This window comes from Augochlora pura, chromosome 9 (genome assembly GCF_028453695.1).
Source record: "Augochlora pura isolate Apur16 chromosome 9, APUR_v2.2.1, whole genome shotgun sequence".
Lineage (NCBI taxonomy): Eukaryota > Metazoa > Arthropoda > Insecta > Hymenoptera > Halictidae > Augochlora > Augochlora pura.
In genome coordinates this window covers 10,806,363-10,819,090 of record NC_135780.1, presented here as the reverse complement: position 1 = coordinate 10,819,090, position 12,728 = coordinate 10,806,363, and positions in this window count along the sequence as shown.

The following is a 12,728-nucleotide window of genomic DNA, read 5'->3' as shown; positions in this document are numbered from 1 at the left end:
TTTGGTTTCTTTTCTCATTCGCTATATTTAATTATATAATAATACGTATATATATATACATTTCGCATCGTTTTAACCGCACCACGCGTATGTTTCAGAATAACAACTCGTTTTATTTATTTATTTTTTTTTTTTTGTTTACAGTGTATGCTCCACAATGATATTCAATCCAAATGGAAGATTTTTATCATTCTCGAACATCGTTCGTTTTCGCAAGAGGCTTTCTTTTCCATGCTCGTGTTTCGACGTTCTTATTGCCATACTCGTCACTCGCGTGTACAACTGGTTTGCCATATCCTCCGTCACCACCGCATCATCATCATCATCATCATCGTCTTCTTCTTCTTCAGTATTTTAGTTTTCTCCTTAAATCGTCTACCGCTACGGTATCTTTGGAATTGATTAGATATTGACTACTTTCAAGATTCGTTGCGTGGGAATTGTTTCTCCTCTTTTCCATCGGATCGTCGCCGGACGACCGGGGCGCGTCCCTCCGTCTCGCACGGGCCGGATCGTTTCCCATTCGATTCGCAATCACATCGCGAACTTTCCTGGGTTGTGCATTGGCACGGGTATTTTGGGGGATCGCGTTATAAATCTTCCCCCCCTCGTTTTTTAGTCTTGCTTGACGGGCGCCGTGATTACGGAAGGACCGCCGTCGTCCGCGATAATTGCGTCGGTGATCGATAGATCAACGGTCGCTTCTTCTCTCCCCCTATCAATTTCTTTTTCTACCGCTTCAATCTTGAACGGAACGGGAATTGAACGCAGCTTCGTATTATTTTTACATGAACTCGCGGGAATCGGTGTTAAATTTGTCTTTTTGTTTCTCGGAAAGAACGCAAAAGCTATCGGAACGCGAAATGATCGTTCACCGAACGATCCAGAGCGATCGAGAACGATCAAGAACGATCGTAGAACGAAACGTTCGCGTCCAGTTTCCGCGGGAGCGATTCGAAACGACTGGCGTTCGCTCGATTCCTCCGCGGAACGCGAACAATAATGGCGGAGAGTTCAGCGCGCGCTGCCGCTGGTTCACCGACGCAATTTTACACGAAATGATTCTGCACGATCGCATGCCGCCGCACGCCCGTGGGGCGCCGTGGGGCACCCACATCCCCCGTTCGATCGATCACGTTTCCATTCACCTCCGTGTACATTCTGAGAGTGAATCGTTCATTTTCCAGCAGCAAACCTGCCGCGAGACTCGGCCGTGTGTCGCTTGAAAAACGGGCCGACCGGTGTGTACAGTCAACGAAATCAATCTTAATTAAACGCTCTCGCCTCTCAAATATATATATACATATATATATGTGAACGCACTCGAACGAAAGCGGCTGTTCGCGTGAACGTATAACAAACAGGTTGCTCACAAAATCCCGTTCCCTTATCTAGCTAATATCGTTCGCATGCAACGCTACAAACAGGTTCGCGCACCGCGATACGATTCGCGGATTATTCGCGCGGTTACGTGTCGCGTAGAAACGTGTCACTCTCTGTGTGTTTATGTTTGATGTTCGTGTACGTTTGATGTTCGTCTGTGTTTGATGTTCGTCTGTGTTTGATGCGCGTGTACGTATGTATGCGTGTGTGTGTGTCGGGTCACCTTCGAACGTATTATACAAAGAAAAGAACATGGTTTTCCGCGCTTCTTATCGCTGGTTATCTTAGTCTCTACGTGACGACGACGACGACGATCGAACAAGAAACGGGAAGAATCGCAAATCGTTTTAAACTTCGACGAACACACCGAGTGTTTTGTTTTTTCTTTTTCTTTTTCATTTTTTTTTTCTTTTGGGAAACGAACGACCCAACGTTTACGATTTCTATTGAGCAAGCATCACATGCTTCGTGTGTGTGTGTCAGCCGTCGCCCGATAGTGTAAAAGAACTAACGCGTCACCCTGTGGGCTTAATCATCGTAATCTAGACCTCTTCAGGTGGGTTTAACGCACTGGAAGGGCACGCAAAAAGTCCAGCCTCGTCCCCGGGGGTCCGAGATCGCCATCAATCTTGATCAGTCACCGCGCGAAGTCACGGGACGATTAATAGCTAATTAAGACAGCCTGCGAGACCGATTGAAGTGTACCGCGATAGAACGGCAGCGAGGCATAAATAATGCCGGGGGAAAAACGGTCCGAAAATGGGGGAGGGGGGATGGCTCGATTATTTCGTTATCAGCATCAATTCGCGATCGGCGCCGGTTCTCAGCGACGAGCGCCAAGCTCTGCCGAATTTAGCCGGCCGCCGGATATTTCTCACCCGATCGATGCGTTCCGAAGCGGCGCTCGTTGGTAACGTTTTCTTGAAATTTAAAAAGATCACGCCGTATCGGCCGTCGGGACCGGCCTGCATTATTGAACGTTTCCTCGAGTCTATTTCTCGCGCCGAACCGCCGAGGGAAATCCTTCGAGCGCTCCTTACGTCCGAATAACTATTTATCACGCAGTCCCGATTATCCGCGGTCTGCGCGCGAATTTCGTCGGCGCCGAGATCGGATCCCCGGCCGCATACTCGATACTCTATACGAAAGAATTTGGAACGCGGAAATTTCGGGAGGACGGGCTCTCGCGGCTCGTCTTATAATTTCAATTTGCAAACACGCGAGCGACCCGTTCCGCGAAATGAATGCGCCTCGGCTGAAATCCGGGCTTTCATTTACGTCAGAAATTGCATCCGAGTAATGCAGCTAGTGTGTGAGAGAGAGAGGGAGGGAGAGTGTCGCTTCGCGCGTGGCTGTTTCGAATTTGCAACTGTCGCCGGCGACGATGTTTTTCCCGACGGATTCTCTCGAGGCTTTGGAGGAAGAGGTGTCGTTACCTGGGGACGGCGTATTTAATCGACAACCGTGCGAGAATTTCGGAAGAATCCAACGCGGGACACCAACCGGCCAATCGGCGGCTGTCTCGAATTTATTTTGGTCGCGGGTAAATTCATTCGAGGGATCGCGGATTCGAGGTTTTTGAAATTTTTTCGCGGGGCGGAATTTTGCGAGCGAGAAACCGTGTTGGCGGACTGTTTTAAAGGGAGACGTTTCGCTGCACTTTTCGCGTCCCAGTTCAGTGTCAAATAATTGGAGAAAGAGAGACAGAGATAGATAGATAGATGGATAGATAGAGAGATATAGAGAGAGAGAGAGATAGGAGGAGAGAAAGATAGAGGGGAAGAGACATAGAGCTCGTTTAAAAAAGACTACTTCCCCGTAAAACTCGTGGTCGCTAGAATCGCCCTATGGATTAAATAGGGAGTTTACATTACTTTAGTAATTTGTTGGTCAGTTTACGTAACAGTTAGACGGCGACAGCCCGCTAGGTAATATTTCTTGGTAAAGACCTTAATAAAGTGTGTCTGAGAGCCTTTTTTGTTTTTTAAAACCGTTTCGAACGCTACCGTTTATTTAGTAATAATAATAATTCACCGTAATAATCATAATATAACTGGTAATAATAACAACAATAGTAAATGATTATACGTGGTAGATAACGTGGTAATACTCGTATAAATCGCCGCGGGGGCGTGCGTTATTCAACTTTGTTCTCCATTTATTTTCTTATAGTTTTTCATCCATCCGACGGTTTACTAATCTCTCTTCGTCCTTGTTCATCCATTCACCCCCTACCCCCCCGGCTGTTTTGCTCCGTTTTGCTCTCCTCTTTTCTTCGTTCCGTACGAATCACCGTCGATTAACCGGTTCGTAGACGATCGGATCGTTTTCGATTTTCGAGCGGCGCTCCGTGCGCCGTTTACCCTCTTTCTTGTCACCTCCACCCTTTTGCCGAACCCTCGGCGAGCCCTTCTCGCCCTCTTTCCCGCGCCGTTTTCGTCGCGCTTCCTCATCCGCGAAACGTTCATTATAACCGCGCGATTCGCGCGCCGCTGCTGCCGAGCTCGTTCTCTCTGTTCGGCGGTTCAGTTTTCAGGAAAAATCGCGAGACGGGCGCGGTGTTCCGCGGCCGAACGTCACAGGCGAATAGAAGTCGAGCCCCCGTTTTTGGAAAAAAAAGAAAAACGCAACCGCGAGCCCGAGATTGAAGAAAGAAGGAACCCTCCCGTTTCTAAATAAACTTTTACCCCTTAACCCTCGAACGGCGCGACGTTCTCGACCGTCGACGATGTTCACAACAATTCCGCGATAATATTTTCCGCAAAGAATATTTACCGAGACGTTTCTTGCTGGCTCCTGATGCAAGTTTGCGTTATTCGATCGCCGAAGTAATTAACACTTTACCGACCGGTGGCGGTTCGAACATACCGTGCCCTTTTCACCGCCCATTCAGCCGCAGATCGTCCGAGACACCGGCTCGGTTTCGGCCTAGATTGACGCGCGGGAATATACGCGCTTTTCTTAAGCTCTGGTAAAATTTTACGCTTCGTGTTATCGTAGGGTAACCAAATTTAATAAAATCTTTTACTTTAATAAAAAAAAAATGCTTGCTGCTTGCTACTTGTCAGTCTAACCTAACCAAATCTAACAGAAAGATCGAGAGTCGATTAATCGACAACCGGTCGGTAAGCGCTGTGGAGCAAAAGTCGATTAATCGACGGCCGGTCGGTATGCGCTGAGAACAAAACGTCGATTAATCGACGGCCGGTCGGTAAAGTGTTAATATCGAATTCGACCGCCACGCGAGGGTTAAAATCGACCCGTTGCACCGGCACCCCTTTGTCACTTCCGAGACGGAAATGCGCGTTCCTTCGAATTACGTTTTGTCCGGAAATAAACGATGGATCGTTTAAAATCGCAAGGGGTCCGTAGCAGCCTCTGTCGCGAATGAATTCGCCGCGAATCGAATCGTCTCTCTCTTTTAGGTTAAGGGTCGCGGCGTGGAACGAAAACAATCGAGCGTCGTCGGCGACGAGCGCGGGCTCCGCCACGTTTTGCCACGGGTCCGTGAAACGAGTCCGCTTAAATGTTAACCAACGGGTGAACACAACAGGGTTGAACACCCTCGTCTCCGAGCCGAGGGGAGGGGGGTCACGGCCACGCTCCGTCCGGGCTCCAGCATTTTCAGAGCCGTCGGACGTAGAAAATTCATATGTACACATACAAAGTACAACGTGTTTAAAGGGTCGATTAAACATCCGACGAATGTGAGAACATGGCGCCGGAAGACGTCGGCCGGGACCCACCTCCCCCCACCCCGACAAGACGCCCCTCTCCCCTTTTATCGCTGCTCTCATCGTGTAAACCGTGCTCGAAACAAAGGCCATAACACGCGATTTTTTTCATTTCTTCGATATATATACATTACGCTATACGCTATAATGTCGTGTATATTACATGATATAGTATACACATATGTACAGGTATAAACATACAAATAAACCTCGGCATAGTCGACGGGGGGTTCGTCGCTGACCGGAAGTCTTCGCGTTGCCTCGGACAGGTCGGCGAAACGGCTCCTTTTTTCTCCGCAGGAGGTTATGTCATACATCATGGTTATGCCATATTATGTCAACGAACAAACCGCGGTCGATAAATGTTTAATAATCGTTTCGAGTTCCTTGGGATCTGCTTTGTTTGAACCAGAAGCGGTTCCAGGTTCCATTTTCGATCGTTTTTATTCCGTAGAGCTGTTTCGCCGTTTTGTCGCGAACCGAGCGAAGACAGTTCCGACGAACGATGCTTCCCCGTTCCGTATGCCGGCACGTGATACAGTTTCGTCCGTAACGAACGGACTGCGGATCTTCGCGCGAAATAAAACATCGGCTACATCGATCGCTGAAGCTGGGTAGCTAAGTTGCTTCTTAATTAGTGAATCGAGAACGTAATCGATGGAACTGCGCTAGTCGGATAGACGGCGAAAACTTTTCGCCGCGTCGTTGCTATTCCACGTCGGCCGTCGACGTTCCGCTACGAGCGCGCGCGCGGAAGATCCGCAGCCGAGCTATGAATACATGGAGGAGAATTGTCGACGAAGCAATTATCTTCACGGGGCAATGTATAGATCGCCGATTAAGGTCCTCCGCGTGGGCACACCACGATCCTCCTTATTATAATTATCCGTGCTATCGTTTCTGCTCGTCTAAATGGTATACCTATTGTTCAAGTGTGCGGCGAAAAGCGACTTTCTCCGTTCCTGTGTCCCTAATCTCGTCGGTTTCTCGCTGGATGCCCGGTTCTCGGCCGTTCTGCCCACCCTTATGGTCGCCTTGGGTTCTCGCGAAGCTCCCCGCGCAAGCCGAATAACGAAAGTTTCGCCGACAATTGTCTAGTTCAAGATCCTCCGACGTTTCGAGCCATTTTGAAAACGCGTCGGATCTTTGACAGCGAGCACTTTGGATCGAAACAGTTCCTAGAGTCCTCGATCATCGATCAATGCTTGGAATTGTTTCTAATATGGTACAGTCGTTGAAATCAGTCGATCATCGATTGTTTTCTGATTAAGGAAACTAATTATAATAATTGTCAGCGGAATAAATCATGATTATATTCGGTAGTCTCTAATCGTGGATGTATAATTAATTTATCTTTTGTTGTAATTTTCTATTGGATCCGGGGATCAAGCGTGTCTCCTAATAGATCATGAAATATATCCAGATTCTCTTTAAACTACTCAGAATCATTATTAACTACTATGATATCAAATTTGTCAGTTAATCTAAAAAAGTAATCATTACTAAATAATCATTACTAAGTAACTAAAGTTACTTATTAGTTACGAATATTTGATAACTTGCAAACAATATTCCAAATCATGAACGTGATTCCATATTAGTCATAGTTGTTAATCATTCTTCAGGTTACTTTGCGTCGAGCTCTGATTAAAACTGCTACCATATATTTGACCAGAAGAGTCCTCCGTTTCTAGTGGAACAATTTCAATGAAACCTGTTCGATTCTCAGCGAATCGTCATTCTAAAATGGTTCGAACCGCCGGAGCTTCCGATAATTAGATCAAGGTCGACAATCCTGGCTAAGAATTCCATCTCGCGACCCCTGCCCTTATCAGAACAGTCTCTTAGCAGTCTCCGCGACTATTTTGGTCGCGATCGACAGTCTCCTATCGGTTATTCAACGAATCGCTACCGAAGCTTTTTCCCGCGAGTTCGAGGCTCGTCTAAGAATACTGTGTCGTGTACGCAATCCCTTCTGCCGATTAACTATCGTTCTCACGCGAGAAGAAGACACGTTTGCGTTTATATTTCTCCGCTTGCCAGTTGCTTCGCTGCCGTAGCTATTGGTCGAAACCGGGTGCCGATCTGCGTCACCGTCTTCGGCTAATAGCGCGGCGGTGGGGAGAGCTGGTAGAGGGGGAAACGTAGACGCAAAGGTGTCTTCTTCTCGCGCGCGGACTATAGCTGTTCGACGACTACACAGCGGAGACCGAACGAGCCGCGCGGTTCGAAGCGAAAACGGCGCCGACCTGGTCCGCCGATAGATCGCCGATAGATCATCGATAGATCATCGATAGATCATTAATAGATCGTCGATAGATCATTAATAGATCGTCGATAGATCATCGGACGGACCGTCGTTGGCTCGAAATCACCGATCCACCCGGCCACCGTATATCACCTTAATAAATGGCGCGCGCACCGACCTCCCTCGCGAACTACAGCCGATTAATAATTGGCGTCCGTGTTGGTCATGCTAACGATCGCTCCCGTTCGACGGGATCGCGGTTACGGCAAACGAACGCCGTCGGGAGCCGTCCCTTGCCGACGATATTTGCCGATCCTCGCTGTCCATCCGACCGCTTGGCAGAGCGTCGTGCTCGAATTCGACGGTGCCCAGACCTCGATAGGGTCAGGTTGCCTTTTCGCTCCTTGATTGGAACAGGCAACGTCACCCATCGACGTCATTAGACACCTGATCGAATTAAGAGTGGTGTCGGGAGACCCGGAGGCTCCCCAGCACGTTCTTCTCGCAGCGGGAAATACCTCGAGAGCCTCTGCGAGGTCAACGACGATTTTCAAATAACTTTGTAGACGTTCAGAAAAGCAACTTTTACCGTTTCAACGAGATCTCTCTTTTCGCGCGAAATGAAAATCGTCTGCATCGATCGACTAGACGAACTTTTATTATACAAAACGTCTAATATTTGATCCTAAGAGAATTTCATTTATATTTCTTTTAATCTTTTTGTTCGTACGAAATTGAATAATTTATCGAAGACGCGCATTATTGTGATAATACGCCGACTATTTCTCGTTTAAAATACAAAACTAGATTCGTTATATCAGCTTCATGGGTTTGCAATTAATCGACGCTACCGATCGTTCTAAAAACGTTTCGTTACTCGAGTTCATAGCGTTTAAATAGCATTCGACGATTGAACGTCGACGAAATGATCGATGGGGGGATCTCGAGAACGCAGAGCGGGGAGCCTCGTTCGCCGTCTTTCCGCCACCACGATCCATTTCCCGAGGCTGATCTCTACGTAGTGCGCATCGTCGGACGCGACCTCCGCACGATCGCGCGCCGTTCCGTCGACGACGACGACGACGACGTCCGTGCCCGATGACGATTCTTTCATCTACGGCTCTCTCTCTTTATTTATACATTATTAATACTTATAGAATCGGTTCTCTAATCGTCTAACGCTTCCCCGATATTTCAGACTGTTTTTTCTTTTTCTCGTTTTATTCGTTTTTTTTTTTTCTCTTTGTTAAACTTGGCGTGGTCTTCCTGGCACTATAATGCACTTTTAAGAAATCTATATAAAAATATCGTGTGGAGTTGTGTCCAGTATGTTGAGCCGCGACAGAGAAAGTCAGAGAAAGAGAGAAAGAGAAAGAGAGAGAGAGAGAGAGAAAGAGAGATAGATAGATAGAGAGAAATTGGAGAAAGAGAAAGATATATTATATATATATTATATATAATATGTGTATATATATAAGGACAAGAGACACACAGAAATAGAGAGATGTAGAAAGAGGCTCCTGGAAAACAGGAATGGACATGGAATTTCTTTTTTTTTTTCGTTTTCCTTGCCGTTAGTGAACCGTTGGGGAGCGTTTAGAGGGGGGTGGGGGTGGTTGGATGAAAGGGGGGAGGAGAAATAGACGTTCGGGGGTTGTCGGCCAGATGTAGGAGGGGACAGAAGAAAGAGGCGGGGTAGTGTGGACATTGCGACACGCTTGTGTGTCTTATTTCTTTTTCTTTTTTTTTCTTTTTGGTCCCGTTTCGCGTTTCGGAGTGGCCCGCGAAACAACGCTTTCGAAAAGAATGAAACAATGACGGACAAGACGAACCGGGTCCCAACGTTTCTCGTGGAAACGAACGCTCGAGCATTTCCGAGGGCGGTACGGCACCTGCCCCTCCCCTCCCGCCCACGTGTTTCCTCGTTTCACGCTCCGGCGAGTTGGAAACCATGAAACGGGCGTTCTCGTATACTCCGCGCACAGCCGCGGCGCCCGTTTCATAGTTTCCAACCCGACAAGATCGACGATCGACCGTCGATTTCTCTCTCCCGGCCCCTCTCCGCCCCCGGAAATCTCGATCTCGTGGTTTTCGCGTATCGGTCCTGCGGTGCTTTTGTTTCTAGGTATCTTTGTTTCTTTTTTTTTTTCTATTCTGTTCCTTCGTTATCTGCTCTCGGGATGGGGATTTCTTTGGGAGTATCGGTTTCATTTCTGGTTCTCGTTTCTTATTGTTGTTATTGTTGTTGTTGTTGTTGTTGTTCGTTATTGTATAGCTGTTTTATCTCTTTCGCTAAGTCGTCGGTTATATATATATATAGAGTGTTTCTCGCAGGGCTGAACATCTTCGGGATTCGATCACGTCGGAAAGAACGAATTGTGCACGTCGGGTTCGTCGTGGACAACGCGACGCGCCCTTTTTTATCATCTTCCTCCTTCTTTTTTCATCTTTCACGCTCGAAATTAATAATATATTACGAAACGGTGTGTCATGGAATATCATAATATATTATCAATATATTTATATATATTCCTATATACGTGTGTATATATAATATACGTGTATCCGTGTGTATACGTGTATGTATGTATGTATTTATGTATGTATGTATGTGGTGTGTTCTATGTCGCTCTGTTGTTACGCACGGTTTCCGTATATTTTTCGGGCTCGAAGCGATAGAACGTTTCGCATGCTCAAACGTTCCGTGCAATTAGGCGTTCGGAGGACAATGGTGCTGTCCGAACTCGCGTTTCCAAAGTCATCCTCCGAGAGTTCGTGGTTCGGCCAATCGAGTTCGTTCGCAACGATGTAAAACCAAGAAACACGTCGCGCTATAGTTCTCGCCCGAGAAGAAGGCACCCTCCTCGCGTTCGCGTTCCCCCTCCCTGGCAGCCGCTCGACCGTGGCACCTAGTAAGAGGGGGGGAATGAAATCGCGCAGGCGCCCTCTCGTCGCGCGAAACTCAACGCGCAGGCTCGGTTCCTCGTCGAGGGACGAAACATTTCGCGTCGCGACTTACCGATTAACGAATCAACCTATCGTACAGAGCAACGGATCGTGAAAAATCGTAGAGAGGCAGTTAGCGTATTCATTCTCCGCGCGGAACGTAAACATTCTCGTTTTCAATTGCACGGGTCATTTGAGAATATCGAGCGCTCGCTCGCGCCGTTTCGTTTTTCAACTGTAATGTACAGAGTCGTGTGTTTTATATTTATATATATATATACGCGTGTGTCTGTTTTATTGTGTGTGTGTGTATTTTGTTGTGTATGTATACCCAGGCGACGTCGACGGGATTAATCGCGGCATCGCGTGACGCGATCAATTCCGTCGTCGTCGCTCTTTCAACGTGCCCGATTTCGGGCCCGGGATCCGCCCGGCGAACGTCAACGTTTAGCATCAATTAACGTAATTAACTTTCGGTCGCGTCAACGGTTACGCTTCCCGTTGTCGCAGGTCGGTGCAGCCGCGTTTGCACCGGCGTCGGGTGGCTGGCCGAAGCGGCGTTCTCACGTGACCGGAAGAGACCGAGTCCCCCTCGACAGGATTTGTTACGATTTATAGCCGAGCGTCGGCCGCTGGCCGGCTTCCGGCAACCGTTGCGGATTCGGCGGGCCGCGAACGGCGACGATCATGCGAGCCGGGGCTTCGGAAACGCGGCCGAAAATAAACCGTTCAAAACTGTCGCGGTTAGGCGTCCGATTCGTAACGTCCGCGCGGCGATGCTTCGGCCGGACTGTCGCGAACCGTTCCGCGAGAGTCGTCTGTTAGGTTAGGTCTGTAAGCGTCTGTTAGGTTAGGTCTGTAAGCGTCTGTTAGGTTAGGTCTGTAAGCGTCTGTCTCGGTTAGGGTTGCCTCGCGTCCTGGTTCCCTGCTCGTTCGAGTTCGAAAACGGGATGAAATTCAAATCGATAATGTCAACTGTACTATAAAAATTATGTAACAATCTTTCGACACTAGATTTACGGAGCGCTCTATAAAAACAAAATCTGTTCGTCTAAGTAAAGTATTTCAGCTTGTTAATTAACGCTGTTAATGATAACAGCGATAAAGTTAATACATTGCATTGTTAATAATTGCAGCGATTACTATACAATTCAGATTAAGCCTAGACAAACGGTTTACCTAACTGCTGACTCGCTAATCGCTTACTCAGTACTAATATTGGTTTCGTTCTTTACCGATGTCTACTCGTACGAACAAATGAATAAGCCATTTATTCCGATCTTATTATTTACACGTTAAAGCTCATATTTAATTTAAACCAAACTATTCGCTATCCAAACTCACAGACGAATTATTGCAATCTGAATAATCGTGAATTAAGAAATTGGTTCCGTAAATCTAGTGTTAATCCACAGCTGTAATAATTATATATTATTATGTAATAATTGGTGATAACAAATTGAAAACAGATGAGGCAAGAAACGATTCAGGGACCAACACGAAACCGTGGAAAAGGAAAACGACGAGTACGGGACTCGAAGCAGATAATAAATGGACATTTCGATAGTTCGTAACAGTTGGCCGGAAATGAAAGATCCTCGCGACGATCTCAAGTACCGAGATCGATATTAAGCAGCTTCCTCGTCTCTCGATGCGAAGAAGCGGATGGCGACCAGCCGAAATGGCCGGTCAAATCGAAATTGATCTATCTTCGGAAAAAGACCGTGAAACTTTACGATCGCGCGACACCTTGCCTCCGCCTTCGTTGTTTGCACACGGAATCGTTTTTCTCATGCCCCAACGAAATCTGCAAAAATTCCCGGGACACCATCTCGTCTTCGACGATTTATCTATCCCTATCTTTATTATCTAGCCCGCGTATCGACGCTAATCGTTCGAGTCCAGCTCATCACGCGAACCCTTTCCATCGACCCCCCATGGGTCGACCCCCCATGTAACTCGAGACCTCGATCGATTGCTTGCCATCCGGTCGTGTTTCGTCTAATTAAGCCTATCTTCTGGCTTCGAGCGCGCGCAGCCGATCGCACAAACGGTTCCCGCTGTACCGTAAACATTGATCTTAGCCCCGGCGATCGCTCGGCAAAGGGCTTTCCTTTAATTAAAATCGTCGTAACGAGCCATCGGGGGGATGGTTTTCTTCCCTGCTCGTTCCGCGTCGACGAACAGCTTCCGTGCTTTCACCGGAGTCGAACCTCCCGCGGCATCGCTGTCGCGATAAGAAGGCGCGCGGACAATACATCAGCGACCGAGCGCCGGCTACCCCGACGCTGACCCAGTCGCGACCCACATTTTAAAATTCCAAAATAATCCCCGGCGCCGGTATCTATCGACTGTAAAAATTTGCCTTTTCGCAACTCCCTTTCCGTTTCTCGCGCTGCGAAGAGCGGGTCCGCGTA